This window comes from Phacochoerus africanus, chromosome 10 (assembly GCF_016906955.1).
Source record: "Phacochoerus africanus isolate WHEZ1 chromosome 10, ROS_Pafr_v1, whole genome shotgun sequence".
Classification (NCBI taxonomy): Eukaryota; Metazoa; Chordata; class Mammalia; order Artiodactyla; family Suidae; genus Phacochoerus; species Phacochoerus africanus.
In genome coordinates, this window is record NC_062553.1 from 34,454,374 (window position 1) to 34,476,710 (window position 22,337).

The following is a 22,337-nucleotide window of genomic DNA, read 5'->3' on the forward strand; positions in this document are numbered from 1 at the left end:
AAACAGGGAACAAGTTAGTGGTTACCTGTAGGAAAAAGGAAGGGGAGAGGGCAAAACAGGGGTATAGGGTTAAGAAATACAAACTACTATGTGAAAATCAGGTAAGCAACAAGGATATGTTTTATAGCTCAGACAAATATAGCCATTATTTGGTAATAACTTTAAATGGAGTATAATTTTTAAAAATCTCAAATAACTATGTTGTGCAACTGAGACTAATATAATACTGTATCTCAACTACACTTTAATAAAAAAATAAATAAACTATTTCCTTTCTGAGTAGTGGTTTCATATTCAGGAATTTAAAGTAATCACTTCAATGTTTCTGAAGCATTCTTATTAATTGATTAAAGAACTAGTGTTATTTTTTAAGATGCACTAATGTCCTAATTTGCCTAAATGTACAGTTTTTTTTTTAAAGAAAACAAATTACTTTCAAGTTATTTTTCTTTTCTTTTTTTTCTTTCTTTTTACTTTTATTTATTTATTTATTTTTAATTCAGGGCTGCACTCATAGCATATGGAAGCTCCTAGGCTAGAGGTTGAATTGGAGCCATAGCTGCCAGCCTATATGCAGCAACCACAGCCACAGCAACTCTGGATCTGAGCAGCGTCTGTGACCCACACCATAGCTCAAGGCAACGCTGGATCTTTAATCCACTGAGCAAGGCCAGAGATCAAACCCATACCCTCGTGGATACTAGTTGGGTTCATTACCACTGAGCCACGACCAGAATTCCTCAAATTATTTTGAAGCATACTCATAAAATTTTTCCTCTAGCGTACAACACAATTATTAATATAAGATGCTGGTGGGTAATATTTTTTCTTGGTTTACAGTAACCACAGAGAATACATTTACTAATGTGTGAAGTATTTGATATAGTGCTTGACACATTGTAGGGATCAATATGTGGGTGTGATTAAGAAGCCAGGCTTAATAATGAGATAAACTTGTTTTTATTTTCAATGAAATAATCCAGTTATTTTTGAAAACTATTTTGTGCATATCAAAATAATTAATTAAAAAGGGTAAAGTTATAATTCTCCAGGTAAAAGATTTCAAATTTTCATTCTGTTCAAGTCCATATAATTAGAAGAAAAATTAACCAAAAACCAGAATTTTGAACACATTCCAATAAAAGAGGCCATTCACTAAGAAAGGCAGTTACAACAATCAATATGGTATTGATTCAAATGAGAAATCTAAAGATAGAGAAAATCAAGTAATGAAAAAAATACATTAAAGTTGAACATACTGAAAACACTTTAGAAATAGTATTTTTTTTTTCAACCTGTCAAAATAGCCAAATTGAAGACAGTCTCTGTATCTCAATATGAAAAGAGTTTGCCAGTCTCTCATGCATTTTCCCTGTTGCTTCCACCATATTTACATTAGCATTTCTTGTTCAGGTAGTACCACTATCACTGTTCTGAATAAACATTAAAGTTACTTTGTTATCATAGTAAAATATAACAATATTTTGACAATTTAAGTTGCTTCAAAGCAAAAGATTAGTGTGGAAAACAACTCTTCATCCCTATGTGCTGTGGCTGATACATTTTAATAGTATGTACTTGAAATTGAAGTAGTTTGCACAACTTTTTAGAAGAGACTCTTGTCTTCTAGATCCTCTGTATCCAAAGACAATGCATTTAAAAGATTAACAGGAGTGCCAATAATCTAGAGTTTTGTTTGGGTTCACTGAAATTATAATAAAAAAATTATGTTTTTTTTTAATTACATTACCTATATTTTGAGGAAAACAATTTTGAAGTTATATTGATTCAGATTCAGTATGTACTCTTATAAGTAAATTCATGCTCAGAATCATAATTGCAGGCACTGAAACATCCTCAACTATTAAAAATATATTTTAATATTTCATGCTTTCTAAGACAGACAGGTGCCTCTATATGTTATAGAGAGGCTTTTAATGAAGGTTGAATCAGAGTAAAGCCTGTATAATAATCTGTTACCAAGAAAACATCAAGAAAGTGGAGTCTGAATTCCTAAGCAGTTCCAATGTTTGCTTATACTTAGATTTAAAAAAAAAGAAAACTTAACTTCTTACTTCCATTTGTCTGAAATCTTATACATGTTGTTAGTGTATATCATCACTTTGAAACTAATAATACATCCATAGAGGCATTCATTTTTTCTGAAACTTTGCCCCACAATTTTCAGGATGCTGCAGAAATTTAGCAAATGTTTTCAAGCCACAACACTAATAAGCCATTTCCTTCCTGATTACTTGAGCCTTCTGACATCCTAGTCCTCCATCCTTCCTTAAAGACTCCAACACCTGGGTCATTGACACCCTCCCTCTACTGCCCCACTATTAAGATCCATGGAAATTTGATCATTGAGGTCCATTGAAGTATAACTGGCACCTTCTTGATCTCCTCAATTAATATCTACCTGCCTTCAATGTTACCCTCCATATCTATACCAGTGGTTCAACTCAAAACTTTCCCTTTTTGGTCATCATCTTCACCCTTCATCTTATTGTACTGCTACTTCCCTCTGACAAGTATAAACACAATGACTCTTCCAGGACACATTACAGTCTCATGTCCACAATTTCCTCAGAACCCATCTCAAACTGTGTGGTCCTGTCCTACATCTGTTTCTTTGCCAACCTATAACTCTTTCCTTATCTCTCTGTGTTCTTTTTCCCCAGACAAAAAATGTTAACCCTAGTTAAATCCAGGTCTCATTTCCATTTAGCCAAAAGTTACTGTAGAAAAATATACAGACATTTTGACTGAATTCACTGGCAGTGATGATGGTAAATATCAAGTGACCTACACTAACATAAAACATTACTGTTCTTTCCTTAAAATTTTATTTTCCCACAATCTATGGTGACTGTTTGCACAATCTCATTTTTACTGCTTCATTACTTCCTGTTCTCCTAAATCTCAGGTAAATTTTCATGAAATTAAACTTTCATTGAAAAATATAAGTACTCGGTGAGATGCCCTCTTCTTATTGTCTGTTCCAGCAAGCCATTGATACCTATGCCACATATTCTGTCTTTCCTCTTGCAATAATGCAAGAGGTATTCTGCCTTTGCTGTCATTGTCGTTCTGGATCTCATTAACTCTTGGAAAAGCCAACAGTCAATTCCCTGACGCATCTTACTCAAACCTCTTCAATGTTTGAACAGGTGTCAAGTCCCGCATTTAAACACTTTCTTCTCTGGAATTCCAGAATATCACATTTTCACAAAGTCACTTTTTTATGGCCATAGGGTTCCTTCTTACACATGGCTTTTACTAGTAGCTTTTTGTCCTTCCTAGGTCTCTAAATCTTATGATAGCCAAAATACTATCTTTGATACTTTACTTTTTTAAAAAAAATCTGCATTCTATTTTCTGCATTCTAAATTATTTTATCCAGTTCAACATCTTCAAATATGATTCTAATATCTCTCCTGAGCCTTCCATTCCTGAAACATACATCATTATATATATATAATTACTTAATTTAATTTCAATTAATTTTAATGTTAATACTCAATTTTAAGCCTTAATAGTCATCTCTATTTAAACATGATGGAAACAGAGGTCTTAACACTGCCCATCGAAATGGTTCTCAATTAGGTTTTTTTCTGACTCAATAAATACCATTATTCATTAAGTTAACATCTTCGACTTTTACAGTTTTTTCTATTTTTCCAGTGTACCAGCAAGTCATACTATTTATATCTTCAAAATTTATCACTTCTCAAGATTTCAGCTACTAATGTCAAGCTACTATAGTTCGTTACCATCCTCTTTAACATCTAGCTTTAAAATAGCTTATCACTTGATCTCCAAGATACCATTATTGCCCCTTCAAATGTCAGCCAGCATGATTGTTCTAAAATATAAATCAGAGCTTGACAGTTTCATTGAACACCCACACTCCTTTTATTATTATTCTTAAAATAAAATTCAGCTCCTTAACAATGGCCAGAATTTTATCTGGCCTCTGATAGCTTCACTAAACTTCTTCCTTCTTTCTTCCCATCCATCTTTAAGCATCAGTAACTTTAGCATTTTTCTTGGTTTGGTTTTGGTTTTGGTTTTGTTTTCCTCTCCTTCATCATGAAAAATACTTTGCCATTTCAGGATCTATGAAGTTGCTTTTCCTGTTTCTCAAGCTCTTTCCCCAAGGCTGCTTCCATTTCCTGGTCCAGGTCTCAGTTCAGATGATTTCTCCTTGTAAAACCTTCCCTGTCCATTGACACTGAGCATCTCTATGAACATCTTATTTAATCTTCTTCATAACATGTGTTAATATCTGTCAGTATCTTTCATTATCTATATATATATGTTTGTGTGTCCATTAGTTGTCTCTCATTCTATCCTACAGCCTCTTTGGGAAAATCCTTATTTCTTATTACTACATTCTAGCAACTAGGACAGAGTCTAGCACATAAAAGCCAATCTGTATAAGATTTTGATAACTGTGATTGCAGAAGAAAGAGCTTTTTTAGTGTCAGTTGCTTGCCAGAGAAAGAGAGGAGTATGTATATTGATATTAAAGATCAGGTCATAAGCTAGTCTACTAACTCATTCCCAAAGAAAGAGGGGTTGAGTAAGTGGCTATAATCTGTGTCCCATCAAAAAGACTTCATGTTTAATCACTGTCTTCTTATTTTTTTTAAAGCTCAGCCCATTGATAAGTGGTGATTTTGGAGTATCCCTCTAAGATTTTCTAGAAAAACCTTATCTATGAAGGGATATACTTTCAACTTTAGAATTTGATAGATATGTCTAGAGTGCTTGGTAGGCACTAGGAACTATAGCCAAACTTAAAGCATTAAAGGAGCTTCAAGTAGGAGATGCTGTGATTTCACTTTGGTTTTTAGGTTTGGGATAAGAAGAGAAAGAAATATATAAACGATGATTTGCATTTTTTCCGTAGGAAGTATAAAACTATCATCTGCCCGGTAGAGAGGGCAGTAAAGAGGGAATCAGAGGTTTGGAAAGGATGGAGAAAATTTACAATAAACATTGGAATTAAGAGAGCTTTTGAAACAGAAAAGAAATGCTGAGGAGTTCCCATCATGGCACAGTAGTTAACGAATCAGACTAGGAATCATGAGGTTGCGGGTTCGGTCCCTGGCCTTGCTCAGTGGATTAAGGATCCGGCATTGCCGTGAGATGTGGTGTAGGTTTCAGACGCGGCTCGGATCCCGCGGGGTTGCTGTGGCTCTGGCGTAGGCTGGTGGCTACAGCTCTGATTAGACCCCTAGCCTGGGGACCTCCAAATGCCCTGGGAGCGGCCCTAGAAAAGGCAAAAAGACAAAAAAAAAAAAAAAAGGAAGAAGAAAGAAAAGAAATGCTGAATGTTTGAAACAGCTCTGTCAAATAGAACTTCTTCAGTAATAAAGTTGTTATATCTCTGATGTCCAAAACTATAACCAACAAAACATGAGATCATTGAGCACTTGAAATGTGTCTAGAGCCACTGAAAAACTAACTTTTAAATCGTATTCAATTCAAGTAGTTTAAACTGAAATAGCCACATATGGTTAGTGGCTGTCATACTAGATGGGCAGGTACTATAGGTCTCACTGGAGCATATATATTTAATATTTATTTTTCTATTATAAAAGAATTATTATTTCTATTATTCTATTATTGCTTGTACATAAGAAAGCATTTTTGTTATTTTTGTGTACATGTGCCACGTGTGTATGTGCTTATTAATGTTCATCTCATTATCAGTCACTTTCATAAACTCAGTAATTCTAACAGTTTTTCTCATTGGTTTTCACTGACTTTCTACAGATCAAGTAATGCAGTCTGAAAATAATGAGGATCATGTTTCTTTCATTAACTTCTCCCAAAATACAAAGAACACTTAGTTCTATTTTAGCTGCTAAAGTTTTCCTCAAACTACAACTCATTTAGGCATATACAAGTCTAAAACTGACTTTGCTGTCTTCTTTGTGTATATATCTTGTCTACTCATTTTCTTTTCTTTTCTTTTCTTTTCTTTTCTTTTTTTTTAGGGACACTCCCACAGTATATGGAGGTTCCCAGGCTAGGGGTCAAATGGGAGCTGTAGCCCCCAGCTATGCCACAGTGACAGCAACGTGGGATCCGAGCTGCATCTGAGACCTACACCTAAAGCTCACAGCAATACCAGATCCCTGACTTATGAGCGAGGCCAGGGTTTGAACCCACAAACCTATGGTTACTACTCGGATTCGTTTCCACTGTGCCACCACAGGACCTCCTGATCATTTTCTTTACTATTTCCTTTACCACTATTTTTGTAGAAACATTCATAATATTATCCTACACATACATTGTTCCATTTTCTTCTATTATTATATTCTATAATTTCTGATTTAACTTTTATGTGCTTAGCAAATTTTGAGTTGTCTAAATACTTTTCTGAACCGAAGCAACTTTCTCCACTTTAGATCTAAATTGATTTTCAGTACACTTCTCTTTATTGCTTCCTATACATTTTCATCCATTCTAGTGAAATCATCATACAACTTTCTGCAATTTTCTCCATATACTTTTGTAAAATATTTCAAAACGGTTTCTCTTTAACCATATCCTCATGCATATGTTACCAGAACTTCCTTGATAAGATATTCTATGTGATATAGACCCCATGGTGGTTTATTTTCTTCAAACTAAGAATATTTTATCTAGTGCAAGAGTTTGCCAATATGCATAAAGCAATGAAGGGGAAGGAGTGGATAAATTATCTCTTGCCCAATAAAAGAAATGACTTCTTTCACTTAGGTGGGAATCACAGCTATTTTGATGCCTACTGCTTAGCAAAAAAGCTCAATGTATTCTTGAATAGATAAGTAATACAATCTTGTTCTTAGATAGTTAAGTGAAGAACCAGTTGATATGCACAGTGCCTGGCCAGTTAATACCAATAAAGATGAATATCTTTACCGGTATCAGGTAGATATTTCCTCTTTCCCACTGAAGTGTTTTATGACCATGCAAAATTAATAAACAAAACTACCCTCTTAGAAAACACATATGACCATATACAAGAAAAAGCAATGATCTCTCCCATTTAGACCTATCAAGGCTTACTGAATTCCTATAAGGCTTTATTTGTGAGGAATCTATTTCCCTGTTTGCACTATGCCATAGATGGGTCCACCACTTTGGTTTTTGTGGGAATTGTAGTCCGAACATTTAACAGCCAAGAGCAGAACATAAATACTCAAAACCTTATAAAATCATGGGAGGTTCTCCTGATTCGATCAAGGTAGCATGAATTAAATAATAAAATATGTTTAAGTCTGCCATGTGTCTCCCAGTGAAGCTCTTTTGTTAATGGAAAGTCTTCTCGGACTCAAAGACTATGTCTAACCAAAAATGTTAATTTTTGAAGCACTCATGAGTTTCTATCTTTTTAATATTTTAACTTTTTTATTTTACCTCCCTATTTTGCCAGAAATTCAGAGACTGTGAGTCAAACAACATTTTGTCTTTATTTTGGAAGATACACTTGTTTGGTTTAGAATGAGAAGATTACTTTGAGATGCTATTTTCTGGGATTAAACCTGGCCTTAATATACAGTTAGTTATATACATGTAATATTTTCTCAAGAATAGTATAAGGACATGGGGAAGAAATTGCTGGTGCCCCCAATACTGGTTTGCTTATTTATTCAATCATATTAATATTCATCTTGGAAAATGTCTACTCAGCAAGAAATTTATAATTCTCAACCTTTCTTTTTAGTTAGCATGGCCAAAAGATTTTCTGGTCAGTGGGATTACAATGTAGCAGATTCCAGGAGACTTTCTTAGAAGACATCTGGTGTAAGTTTTGCTATTTTATTTTCAATTCTTCCTTCATCTTGCTGCTTAGAACACAGATCTGAGGATGTAAATAGCACTCTTCTGAACTAAGCTATTGAAGCATCATAAAGCACCCATATTGAATAAGTTTAATTTCTTGAGCCCTTGCAGTATGAAGAAGATTTATTTTCTAGAATTAAAATTTAATATCTTGGAATTCCCGTTATGGCGCAGTGGTTAACGAATCTGACTAGGAACCCTGAGGTTGCAGGTTTGATCCCTGGCCTCGATCAGTGGGTTGGGATCCGGCATTGCCGTGAGCTGTGGTGCAGGACACAGATGAGGCTCGGATCCTGCATTGCTGTGGTTCTGGTGTAGGCTGGTGGCGACAGCTCCCATTTGACCCCTAGCCTGGGAACTTCCATATGCCAAGGGAGTGGCCCTAGAAAAGGCAAAAAGACAAAATAATAATAATAATAATAATAAATTGTAAATTATTTTCTGTTTTGTTTACAAATAATTGTAAATTATTTTCTGTTTTGTTTAAAAATTCATCAGCATCAATCCTTTGTGTGGAAGACGATAGAGAATAAAAATAAATAAAAAGCCCACCCCTTATCAGATGCAAAAAAATTCACCATTTGAAATAAAAGTCCTTCCTTGGAATCTTATGCAATATAATTTATAATTGAAGCCATACTTCAGAAGTCAATGTGAATATAGTGTATATGGTATATTATTTGCCTGTTCCATGAATAGAAATTATTAATTTGAACCCATTTAGTCAAAATTTGTGATACTTTGAAAGGAACTCATCATTACCTAGGGAAAATAACTTTACTTTAAAATCGACAATATAAAAAGAGTTAACAGATTTTTGATGTGCCATTTTATATGTAAACAAAGATATCCTAATTTTTGATTTCCCTCATCTACTAAAAACAGGTCCCCAAACGCCTAATTTAGATAGTGCTTATTTATGCTTGAGTTCCTGTGTGGCCTGGATAAGAAGCATACTGTTTCTTATGAACTATTCCCTAATGAAAATAGTTTAGTAGTTTTTTTAAGTTTCATTTTAAACCAAGTACTTGAGCAGAAAAAATTATCAGAAATTTTAGCTACTTTTGAAGAAAAGACGTTCACAATGTATTAAGTCAAATAAAGTATAGCCTAGAGACTTCCAGCTGTACCCGGAAGTTACTTCTACAAGAGTTAGAAGTGCTGGCCAGGGGAATGCTGCCACAACTGTGCTGCAGTTTCAGTTTATAACTCAGTTAATAATTGATGGAAAATCTTAAAATAATCTTATCTTTCTCTAACAAAATTAAAAATATAGTTATATAACTCCACTTCTAAGAGTACATCTTGCAGATATTATTGCATATGATTAAGATGCATTCAAGAATTTAGCAGTTGATTTTTATTTATAATTTCATAGGATCAGTCAAAGGATTGATAACAACCCAGTGTTCACTAATATGGCACTGATTTGGTCAACTATGAAAGAGCCACACATTGGAATGCCTGCCACTGTTGAAAACGTGAAAGAAAAAGGAAAAAAGGAAACGCTCCAGGTGCTAATGTGAATAGATTTCCAAGATGTTCACATGGACCATATAAAATGGGTGAGTCAAATGTAATAATATTTGAGCTTATTTGAGCTTTTTTTTTTTTGGCCATGTAAAAGTTCTTGGGCCAGGGATCAAACCCATGCCACAGCCATGACAACAAACCCATGCTGGGTTTTTAAAAGTTGCTTTTGTCTGCATTAAACATGATGAATTTTAACTCAGACTTCACAGTCTTTTTTGAAAAATTTCTTCTCCAAATCCTAAATAAATAAAAGACAGCAATAACTGAGATATTAGTTGCTTCCAAAGTGTCCCTTGTTTAATCAAACCTTCATTAATATACTTTTAAAAATTACAGAATTTTGAAAATTATATTAGAGCTTTTAAATAATTTACCTAAAAATGACATTCTCTTGATATAATTTTGTGGCTGAAAAGTATGCTTGCATAAGACTTAACTTTCAGAATTCATGGCTAGAAAATCAAAACATTCTACTACAACATTAATGTTAGTTTTCAAAGTCTTATGAGTCTCTCCAGCAAAATATTTAGTGCCATCTTTTCCTTTACTATATATGTAGATATTACAAGGGGGTAAGTAATCATTAAAAGTAAAATCTACCACATTTAATGAGCACCTACTAAGTCTGTGGGTCAGTATTTCTAATGAAACCTTTACTAGCTACTTATAATAATTTGCATCATTAGGCCTTTTAAACTACAGCTCCCATAAGAAGAAAAACATTTTCTTAACCCACTTTGTAAGTATTTATAATGCCTGCTGATTTTCAGCTGTGAAAGCATCATTTATTATATTCATAGGTTTTGAATGGAGAACGAGGCTGGATGAGGTTTTCTACTAAAAATCTTTCCCTTTTGATTATGTCATTCTCCACCTAGTGCATATGGAGAATTTGAATTCATTCAGCTGAAAATGCCTCCCTTTAGGTTCTATACACTTATTTTGTGAGCCTAAATTTTTATATCCAAAGAGAAAATTGATGGAATGAATGGGGGGGGGCAAGTGTGAAATCTATGACAGGCAATTGTATTTAAAAGTATTAAATAAAGTGAATATGTTTTATTTACAAAATGCTTGGCAGGTTAGATGCCTTATTACATCAAAAACATTTATTGCCCTTTAGAGACCTTTAAGGTCTCTATGAGGTACTACTACTATTAGACCCATTTATAAATAAAGAGGAACCTGAGAGGTTAAGCAACGTGTTCTAGATCACACAGTATTATGTAGTAGAATCAGAGGTGAACCCAGGCAGTTTGGGCCCCAATTCTTTGTTCTTAGACATTATACTATAAGAAATTAACAATTAATGGAGTGTGCACTATACCAACTGAACTTATGAATGAACAAATAAATGAATGAGTGATAACAGTTTAAGGCACTGGAGTGAACAATACTACAAAACAGATAAAATTCCAAATCAAGGTTAATTTATTTCCTCAGGCTTAGTTGCTTCACCTTCCTGATTCGTCCAGCCCCCTGGACTAGTAGATGCTCCCTTCCATTTGTAACTGCAAAGATTCTGTAATTCCATAGAGGAGTGTAAAATACACTTTTTCTCAAGCCCAAACTTATTCCCAACTACCAGTCTTACCAGAGAGATTACGGGATGGATGAAAATAATTCATTTCTTTATTAAAATAATTTCAATACAATACCCCACATGGTTCAGAGGCTATTCAGTGCTGACGGAACAATAAATAAAGCATAGCCTCTGTATTCTAAAATATTTGTGTAATCAGAGATTTATGAATTACCAGGATAGGATCTCCATTCTCAGAATGACCTGAGAACACATGGGTGAATCTAAATAGCCCAAGGAGTAGGTGGGGCAGAGACATTCTTAGATGAGTTCTGAAATATAATTTGAGAAAGCCATTAAAGAAGGGAGAAAACACAACACAGGGAGTAGCAAGTGCAAAGACTGGACCCAAACAAAACTGGATACATTTAGGAAACTTCTTTAGTTCAAAATAGTGATTAGCTTTAGATGGGGGTGTGGGAGAAATTAGATTGGGAAGATTTACTGGGCTATGCATGATAATTTTAATTTTAACCTGAGTGCAAAGCTGAGCTACTGAAGAATTTTTATCTGGAGAAAGCCATTCGTCTATTCTTTTATTCAGCAAATAATTACTGACCGCCTGCCACATACCAAGCACTATCCTTGGCTCTTGAGATGATGAGATTTGCAGTTCAGAAAAGATTATTCTGGAGATCCAGGAGTGGCTCAGTGGAAAACGAATCTGACTAGGATCCATGAGGACGCAGGTTTGCTCCCTGGCCTCACTCAGTGGGTTAAGGATCCGACATTGCCTTGAGCTATGGTGTAGGTCACAGATGCAGCTCAGATGGCATTGCTGTGGCTGTGGTGTAGGCCAGTAGCTACAGTTCCAATTCAACCCCTAGCCTAAGAACCTCCATATGCATGGATGCAGCCCTAAAAAAGCAAAAAAAGAAAACAAAAGATTATTTTGGCTTTAGGGCAGAAAATTGATTGCAGAGGCTGAAAAATAGGAGATAATGATATTAGTTAGGAAGCTGGTACTATAATATAGGAAGGAAAGTGTTCTGAATGAAAGAAGTAGAAAATGGCAGAAGAGTAGTATACATATTTGAAGGACATTGCAGAGTAGAATGAACAGAATTTAGTGATTGAATTAAAGTAGGGTGAGTCATAGTGAGGAAATTCCAGGATAAGTTCAGAACTCCTCTCTCTGTCTGCTCCTCAAGCAATATTTACTGCTTATCTTCATATACAGCAACATGGAGGTGTGAGCAATTGGAGAGATAGATAGACATAACTGTTAATGAGAAAATATGGAGACACGAGAAATCTTCTTGGGGAAGATGACCCATTTACATTTGAATACAAATTATAGATTATGTAGTGTGACAAAAAGGACAGGTATATCTAGTAGGTAATAGCGCTGAGGCTCAGGAGAACAAAATGGACTCTGTAACAAAATGTTAGCTCCAATTCATGCTTCAGATTTAGCAGAATGGTTAATCATTGACTTAGCCTTCCCTGCTCCCCCAAATCTATTACTCTGTGTTATGTCATCTAATGATGAAAGTATTTTATGATAAAACTGCCAACATTTGAAGTTTACATTTTGATGTGTGACATATATATGAAACCACATATATGCATATATATGGATATATGCATGAATACACATGTATGTTATATGTATACATTTATATGAATACATAACACACATATATATATACATAGTTTTATCATTTTAGTTTCATATATATACATGGTTTTATTTTTTTAATTTATTTTTTATTGTTATTTCCACCAACACACTTTTTGTTTTCCACTGTATAACATGGGGACCCAGTTACACATACATGTATACATAATTTTTTCTCCCATTGTCATGTTCCATCATAAGTGATTAGACATAGCTCTCAGTGCTACACAGCAGGATCTCATTGTTAATCCATTCCAAGAGCAATAGTTTGCATCCGTTAACCTCAAGCTCCCAATCCCTCCCACTCCCTCCCCCTCCCCCTTGGCAACCACAAGTCTGCTATTCAAGTCCATGATTTCCTTTTCAGTGGAAAGATTCATTTGTGCCATATATTAAATTCCAGATACAAATGATATCATACAGTGTTTGTCTTTCTCTTTCTGACTTATTTCATTCAGGATGAGAGTCTCTAGTTCCATCTATGTTGCTACAAATGGCATTATTTTGTTCTTTTTGATGGCTGAGTATTATATTCCATTCTGTATATATACTACATCTTCCTAATCCAGTTGTCTGTTAATGGACATTTGGGTTGTTTCCATGTCTTGACTATTGCGAATAGTGCTGCAATGAACATGCAGGTGCATGTGTCTTTTTTAAGGAAAGTTTTCTCTGGATATATGCCCAAGAGTGGGATTGCTGGGTCATATGGTAGTTCTATATATAGATTTCTCAAGTACTTCCATACTGTTCTCCATAGTGGTTATACCAGCTTCCATTCCCATCAACAGTGCAGGAGTGTTCCCTTTTCTCCATAACCCCTCCAGCACTTGTTATTTGTGGACTTATTAATGATGGACATTCTGACTGGTGTGAGGTGGTATCTTGTGGTAGTTCTGATTTGCAGTTCTCTAATAATCAGGGATGTTGAGCATTTTTTCATGTGCTTGTTGGCCATCTGTATATCTTCTGTGGAAAAATGTCTATTCAGGTCTCTTGCCCATTTTTCCATTGGGTTGTTGGCTTTTTTGCTGTTGAGCTGTATAAGTTGCTTGTATATTCTAGAGATTAAGCCCTTGTCTGTTGCATTGTTTGAAATTATTTTCTCCCATTCTGTAAGTTGTCTTTTTGTTTTCTTTTTGGTTTCCTGTGCTGTGCAAAAGCTTGTCAGTTTGATTAGGTCCCATTGGTTTATTTTTCCCTTTATTTCTGTTGCTTTGGGAGACTGACCTGAGAAAATATTCATAAGGTTGATGTCAGAGAATTTTTTTTTTATTTGCCTATGTTCTCTTCCAGGAGTTGGATGGTGACTTGTCTTATATTTAAGTCTTTCAGCCATTTTGAGTTTATTTTTGTGCATGGTGTGAGGGTGTGTTCTAGTTTCATTGATTTGCATGCAGCCCTCCAGGTTTCCCAGAAGTTTTTGCTAAATAGATGTCTTTTTCCCATTTTATGTTCTGGCCTCCTTTGTCAAAGATTAATTGACTGTAGTTGTACATGGTTTTATATACATATGTATATATAGATGTAAGCCAACACCACAGTCAAAACAATAAACATACCTATCACTCCTAAAAGGTTCTTCCTGCCAGTTTGTAATGTTCTCTCCAGTCCCTCCCTATTAATGGATGTGTTTTACCTACACAGCACTAAGCAGTGTGCACTCTCTTTTGTCTGAAGCTCTTTCAATTGCCATAATTACTTTGAGATTCATTCACTTTCTTTCAACTGCCAATAGCTTATTACTTTTTTTATTGTTGTTGAGTAGTATTCCACTCTATTATATATCATAGTTTATTTAGCCTATCACTTGCTTTTTGTTTTGGTTTGGTTTGGTTTTTTGTTTTTTGTTTTTTGGTTTTTGGTTTTTTTTGGTCTTTTTGTCTTTTCATGGCACATGGAGGTTCCCAGGCTAGGGGTCTAATCAGAGCTGTAGCCGCCAGCCCATGCCAGAGCCACGGCAATGCAGGATCCAAGCCACATCTTTGGCCTACACCACAACTCACAGCAATGCCAGATCCTTAACCCACTGAGCAAGGCCAGGGATTGAACCCGAAACCTCATGGTTCCTAGTCGGATTTGTTAACCAGTGAACCATGACAGGAACTCCATAGCCTATCACTTGTTGATGAGCATTTGATTCTTTCTGAAATAATGCTGCTCTGAACATTCACTTAAAGAAACATGCTTTCTAGTGGTAAATACTTACAACCTGGATCACACGGTGGGTGCATTTTAGCTTTTTTAAGAAAATGTCAAATTTTCCAAAGTGATTGTGTGATTTTCTATGTCCAACACTAACGTATCAGATTTTCCTTTCCTCTATATCCTTGCCAACACTTATAATGGTCAATTGTTTCAATTGTAGCCATTTAATAGGTATGTAGTGATAGCTCACTAGGTGATTAATTTGCAGTTTTCCAAGTGACTAATGATATTGACTATCTTCTCATGTATTTATATGCCATCTATATATCAATTTTAGTAAAATGTTTAAATCTTTTGCCCATTTTAAAATTGTATGGGTTGTTTTTTAATAGTGAATTTTAAAAATACACATTTATTTAACATTGTACTGGAGGTTCTAGTCAGTGTCATCAGGCAAAAATGAAAAAAATAAAGGCAACATCCAGATTGGAAAGGGAAAAATGAAACTGCTTTATTTGAAGAAGACATGATTATCTTTGCAGACTATATGATGGAACCTGCAAAAATAATAGCTTATTGAACAAATAAATGAGTTAAGCAGCATTTCAGAATATAAGTTCAATATGCAAATGAGGAGTACTTTTTTAGGCCACGCATATGGCATGCAGCAGATCCTGGGCCAGGGATGGAATCCATGTCTCATCAGGGACTAGAGCTACAGTGGTGACAATGCCAGATTCTTAACCCACTGAGCCACCAGGGAACTCCTAAAGTGTATTTTTATATACTAGTAATAAACTATCATGGATTGAAAGTAAAAACAATACCACTTATACTGACATCAAAATATATGAAATATTCACATAAAATCACTGTATGCTAGTCACATACCATAAAAAACTATGCATTATTGCTGGGGGAATTTAAAGTGGTCCTAAATAAATGAAGAGACATGCTTTGTTCATGTGTCAGAAAACTCAGTGTTCAGTGTTGTTAAATTTATGTATAGATTCAAAGCAATACCAATCAAAGTTCTTAAATTTTTTTTAATAGAAACCAACTAACTGATTTTCAAATTCAAAATACTCAGGGCCAATAATAGCTAAAACAAAAAATATCTTTTTTTTAAAAAAAGAATAACAAAGTTGGAGAGCTAACACTCCTGATTCTATGAATAGCGGCATGGTTATTATAAAGCTACAGTGATCAAAAGAATCCAATATTGGTGCAAAAGTAGTGAAATAGATCAAAGGCACAGAACAGAGAATCCAAATACAGACCCACACATTTATGGACAACTAATTTCTGACAAAAGTTCAAAGGCAATTAATTCAGTGTAGAAAGGATCTTTTCAACAAATGGTGTTGAATTAATTGGATATTCATATACAAAACAAAACATCAACCTTCATGCATCCTCACATCATAAACAAAAATAAATAAAAATGAATCATAGGTCTAAATGTAAAATTCAAATCTATCCAGTTCCCAAAGAAATAAAATTTTGTTACCTTGGACTAGGCAAAGGTTTATTAGCTACAGCACTATAGCACAATTCATAAAAGAATAATTTTGTTAAGTGGCCTTCATTAAAATTAAAAACCTTTGCTGCCTTTCAAAAAAAAGAAAAAGAACAGTATTAAGAGAGAGTGAAAACTCTGGCGAGTATTTGTCAACATATATCTAAAACTGCTTTGTTTATTTGTTCATTTCTATAATATAAACTATTAGAGGGCCAGGGTCTTGTTTATACTTTTAAGTGTCATATGTGAAACATTTGAAATAGTGTACGCATAATCGATCTTCAAAAATATTTCTGTAATGAAAAAATTACTAAAACAAGCAAATCAGCACTGAAGTGAAAATTAAAGTTTTGGAAGCCTTGAAAGCACCTGAGGATAGGCATGGAAAATTGCCTTTAATTCAGAATAAAATCATTTTGAAATCTTGTTAAAATGTAGATTCTGATTCAGTAAGTTCTAAGATGGGACTTGAAATTCTGCATTTCTAAAAAGCTTCAGGTGATGTTAAGGCTTCTGGTCCTGGGACCACTCATTGAGAGGTATTTCCATGGAGTATATTTCAACTGGAGACAAAGACATATAAATTAAAGTTAAATTGTAAGTGTGGAATTTAACATTGTTTCTTTATGAAGGAATGGACAATTTTCTTATTAAATTACACATGACGTCACCTGCTGAGGAGTAATGACCTAGAAAACTATTCAGAGGAGGGAAAGATGAAAGAAGAGTTGTTTTCAAAGAGGAAAATGGGTAAAATAATTTCTATGAAACTTTTCAAATATCTACAAATAAAGAATATATGAAAATGTAGACTCTGTACTATGGAAAGTCAATATGCAAACAAATTAACCCTTTAAAAATACCATCTTTAGTGGTCTGTTTTTTTCCTATTGCTTGTGTCTTTACCATTCCCCCCATTCTTGCTTAAACCAGAAAATGAAGAAGCTCTAAAATGTAAATCAGTCTGGTAGGCCTGCTTGTTAACAACTCCAGGAAGAATTTGATAAAGGAAGGAAGTTGGAATTTAATTGTTCAAATGAGATTTGGGGATTTTCTCTAGATTTTGTTAATGTGCTCTCCCTACCTTCCATTTCTAGAGGGAATTGAGAGTTGAAAGTAATGAGCACGTATTTGATGTTCAGGATGAAAAAAAAAATCACAGTCACCTAAGCATACATTTTACAGACAATTAAATTTTATATAACCTACAACATATTTTATTGAAAAGACAAAACATTCCAGGGCTGAGACCCTCCTAATCATATAAGCGACTCATTCATTACATTGCTGAGTAGCTCAGCCAGGCAACACTTCCTTATTGAAATCAAAGTCTGTCTCCATTCCATTCTTTTAATCATTCCCATAACTCTATGGAGCCTCACTTCCAATGCCTCTTTCAGGGTTCCAGACTTTTAAATATTTGAAAGCAGAAATCATGCTGCCAAATTCTCTAAAGCTGAGTATCCTCAGTACCTGCCAGCATTCTTCAATGAGAGGCGCTACAAACATTTGATTATATTATTCACACTGTTCTCAATTTGTCTTCATTGACTGTGTCCTGTTGAAAATCTTACCAACAGCAGTAAATATTATTCTTAGTACCTTGGAACAAAGAAAGGACTTGCTTAACTCAAATACTATATAAATGTATCTACACAGTCCAAGTTTACAATTAGTTTTTACACTAAGAGTAGGGCACCAACTAAGAGTCAGTGCTTCTCATTAACTTCAGTGAAAACTGGATCCACATATCCTAACACAATGTATCCCTCATACTGGGGGAAAAAAGTGACGATATATCTACTAGTTACTATTTACATTTAGCAAGACATATACTCTCTTAGAACTGCAATTTTCCCATTATGCAAAAGAAGCATGCACAATTCTATTTGCCTGACCATAAAAACTCATATACATGAAAGCACTTTGTGAAAGTGCTATGAAAATAATACGGTTTACTATTTATTACAAATTTTAACAAATCTTATAGTAATCAAACCTACAAATTTTCAAATTGGATGAATCTGGGTTTAAAATGTGGCTGTGCTATTTACTCCTTGTCTCTGACCTTGAACAAGCTTCTTAATATTTTAGAACTTCAGTTATATATATATACCTATGTTATCAATACCTGATTTGTACATTTTTGAGGAAAATTAAATGAGAAAAAGTGTGAAATTATTTTGTATAGGGGCTGGCATAATAAGCAACTGGTAAAGATATCCATAAATTTTACTCATAGAAGATCTCATCATCAAGAACAATTGTAGGAGTTCCTGTCATGGCTCAGTGGAAATGAAATCTGACTAGCATCCATGAGGATGCAAGTTCAATCCCTGGCCTCGCTCAGTGGGTTAAGGATCCAGCATTGCTGTGAACTGTGGTGTAGGTCACAGACATGGCTTGGATCTGGCATTGCTGTGGTTGTGGTGTAGGCCAGCAGCTATAGCTCCAATTCAACCCCTAGTCTGGGACACTCCATATGCCACATGCCACGGGTGCAGCCATGAAAAGACAAAAAAAAAATTATAATTACTGTATTATATATGTGGTTTGACTTAGAAAGGAAAAAATATCAATATATGTTACATTTTAGAGAGATTCTAATTTAAAATATTTTTTAAAATTGACTCAAAATTATGTTTTGGTTATTTAAAAACAAATAGATCAGCTCATTTTTCTCATTGTATCAGATGTTACTGAACACATTGGTAGGAGATACGTCTCAAGTAATCCTCTAAAATTTAAAAATAACTATATATTTTTATAGAATACTTACTTTGTTCTTGGCACAGTGCTAGATAATTTATGTACCTTCATCTGAGACTTACACCAACCCTCTAAGGCAGTTATTATATTTATTTTACAGAGGAAAAAACTGGATCATAGAGAGGCAGAATCAGACTGCCTGAAAAAATATGAGGCAAAAAACAAAACATTATGAAGTAAGGGCCATTGAAACATACCTTGTTAAAAAAAAATGATGAGTCTATATTCTCCTTGATATCTAAAGATCACCCAGGGGATGTATCAGAACTTTGAGAAGCCAAAGGGCAGTAATAATTCAATGTAGTGAAAACGCTGATTTAATACACTTGGAAGTAAGGGAATAAAGGTCTTGGGACTCAGAGACCAAAATGTAAATAAACAAAAAAATAAAAAAAGTATGAGCTAAAGGTTATATTAAATTCTGATATGGGAATAGGTGTCCAAAAGCATTAAGTATAACTGCAGTGACATCTTACCACATATAAAATGAACATTTTTAAATATGTTTCACAGTCTTTCTCTTAAATTCAATACAGTATAAATATATCAACGTCATGGAATAGGGTTTTTTTGTTTGGTCGGTTGGTTGTTTTTTTGTTTTGTTTTGTTTGCTTTTTAGGGCCGCACCTGCACATATGGAAGTTCCCAGGCTAGGGGTTGAATTGGAACTACAACTGCCAGCCTATGCCACAGACACAGCAAGGCGGGATCCAAGCCATATCTGGGGCCTACACCACAGCTCATGGCAACACCAGATCCTGACCCATTTAGCGAGGCCAGAGTCAAAACCGCATCGTCATGGATACTAGTCAGATTCGTTTCCACTGGGCCACAGTGGGAGCTCCTTTTTTGTTTTTTAAGTTAGAGAGTACTTCACCAGAATTAAAGCTGATTAACTTTTAAAACACCATGTATATCAAGTTTGTTGTTCTCTTCTTGGTATTTTTTTTAATACAATGAGTGTTTTTATGTTTTCTTTAGGAATTCAATAGGCAAAAAAGGAACAAGAAAGGAAATAAGAAGACGCAGCTCCAAGTCTTTTCTGGGTGTTCACAAAAGACGTCAGCATTACTTAGCAACTAAAATGTACATTTCTGGACAAAAGGAGTTCAAATTAAAATGGAAACACCCTTTTTCCTTTAATTTAATTTTATTAGACTATAGTTAATTTACAATGTTGTATTAGTTTCAGGTATACAGCAAAATGAATCAGAAATACATATAAATACATCCAACCTTTTTTACCATACAGATCAGTACAAACTATTGAGTAGATTTTCCTGTGCTATACAGGAGGTTCTCATCAATCATCTTTTTATACAGTATTATGTAATGTTATTCCAACCCTCTCAATTCTTTCCTCCTCACAATAGTTTCACCTATGGTAACCATAAGATTGTCTTTGAAATCTGTGTTTGTTTCTGTTCTATAAATAAGTTCTTTTGCATCATTTTATTAGATTCTACACATAAGTCATATCATATGGTATTTGTCTTTCTCTTTCTCATTTACTTCACTCAGTATAATAATCTCTATGTCTATCCATGTTGTTGCAAATAGCATTATATCATTCTTTTTTATGGCTGAGTAATATTCCATTGTGTATATATACCACATCTTTTTATCCAATCCATAAATGGGCATTTAGGCAGTTATTTACAATGTCTTTGACATTTACATTATAAATAGTGCTGCAAAGAACACTGAGGTGCAAGTATCTTTTTGAATTTTGCTTTTCTCCAGAAGTAATTCCCTTTTAGTGAAGCATCATTTTAACCAGGCTTTCCCTCCCATGTCATCCAAAATTCTTCTGAAAGATTAGACCTTTGTTACTGATATATGTTTGTATGCTACAAGGTTTAATTTAAAAAGTATAGAAACATCTATGTATTGATGGTATCTTTCCAAGGCTGGAAATCATGTTCTCTTTACTTTCTTTCATGTATGGAAATGAATCACTTCAGGAGCATTGAAAAGCTCTTTTGGCAGAAAGCCAGATTCTACTCTAGCCTCCTGGTTTATTACAGTTTTAGAGAGAGTATTTGAGTGTTTGTGCTCTACAAAATTCATTTTCTGGTTCTATTTATGTATTTCTGAATTTTCTGTTCTGGATGAGCCTCATCTTGTGTCTCTGAAGTTTTAAGTTCTGTGGTTTACTTGAATTTTTATGGGACATGCTTAATGTCAATAGCATATTCGGTTCTCCTCCACTGAAAATTTTGTAGCACAGGCAGAATCTAAAGGAAAAAAAAGTTCTGATCAAAGAATTTTCCTTAAGGCCATGGCACATTTTCTTTTACCAGTTAATCAGCCTAAAACTTTGCAATAACTTAGATATAATAATTTGAGTTTTTCAAATCAAGAATGGAATTAATTTCTGTGAGGAAACCCCTAGTTATAAGCAAGATTTTCTATCGGAGCTTATGTTTTTATAAACTGTATGGAAAAGAGCAACAGCAATGTAAGATTGGCCTTAACTTGAGCAAAAAATATGATAATCTTAATTAGCACAATTCTCTCTTGAAGAGCATCAAATCATATTAGAAGTATAATTGATATCAAGTCTCTTGCTCATATTCCTCTGCCAGTGAATTCTGCTGCCAGTGAATCTTAAATCAAGTTTAAAAAATTTCCAAGAACAAAAATTTAGATGCTGTTGACTCAGTAAGTAATAAATTCTTGAGTCATTAATGATTTCCTGTATGTTAATAGATAATTGTGGATTTATTTATTTATTTATTTGTCTTTTTAGGGTTGCACTCATGGCATATGGAAGTTGTCAGGCTAGGGGTCAAATCAGAGCTGTAGCCGCCGGCCTATGCCACAGCCACAGCAACGCCATATCCAAGCTGCATCTTCAACCTATACTACAGCTCTCGGCAACAGTGGAGCCTTAACCAACTGAGAGAGGCCAAGGATTGAACCTGTGTCCTCATGGATGCTCGTCAGATTCATTTCCACTGAGCCATGACAGGAACTCCATGGAATTTTTGTAAATGATAAAAGTTTCATAACAGATATATTAATCTGCTCTTTCATTTCATGTTCTCTATATTGTGGAGAGAGAGAATTTCAACAGTATACTTTGGTTAACTAAGTTTAAGGGCTTATTTCCCCATTAAATACCTTCAAAAAAATTTTTAAGGTTCATTGATTCTACAATAAATTTTCATTTCACAAAACTTCAAAGGAAATGCATTGACTAAAAGTATGCTTTAGAAAAATCACAGCCAGTATTTTAATATATCAGAGTATTAACTAACAAAAGGAATATCTAATAACAATAGGTGGCAAAAACTTTTACTTCAATATCA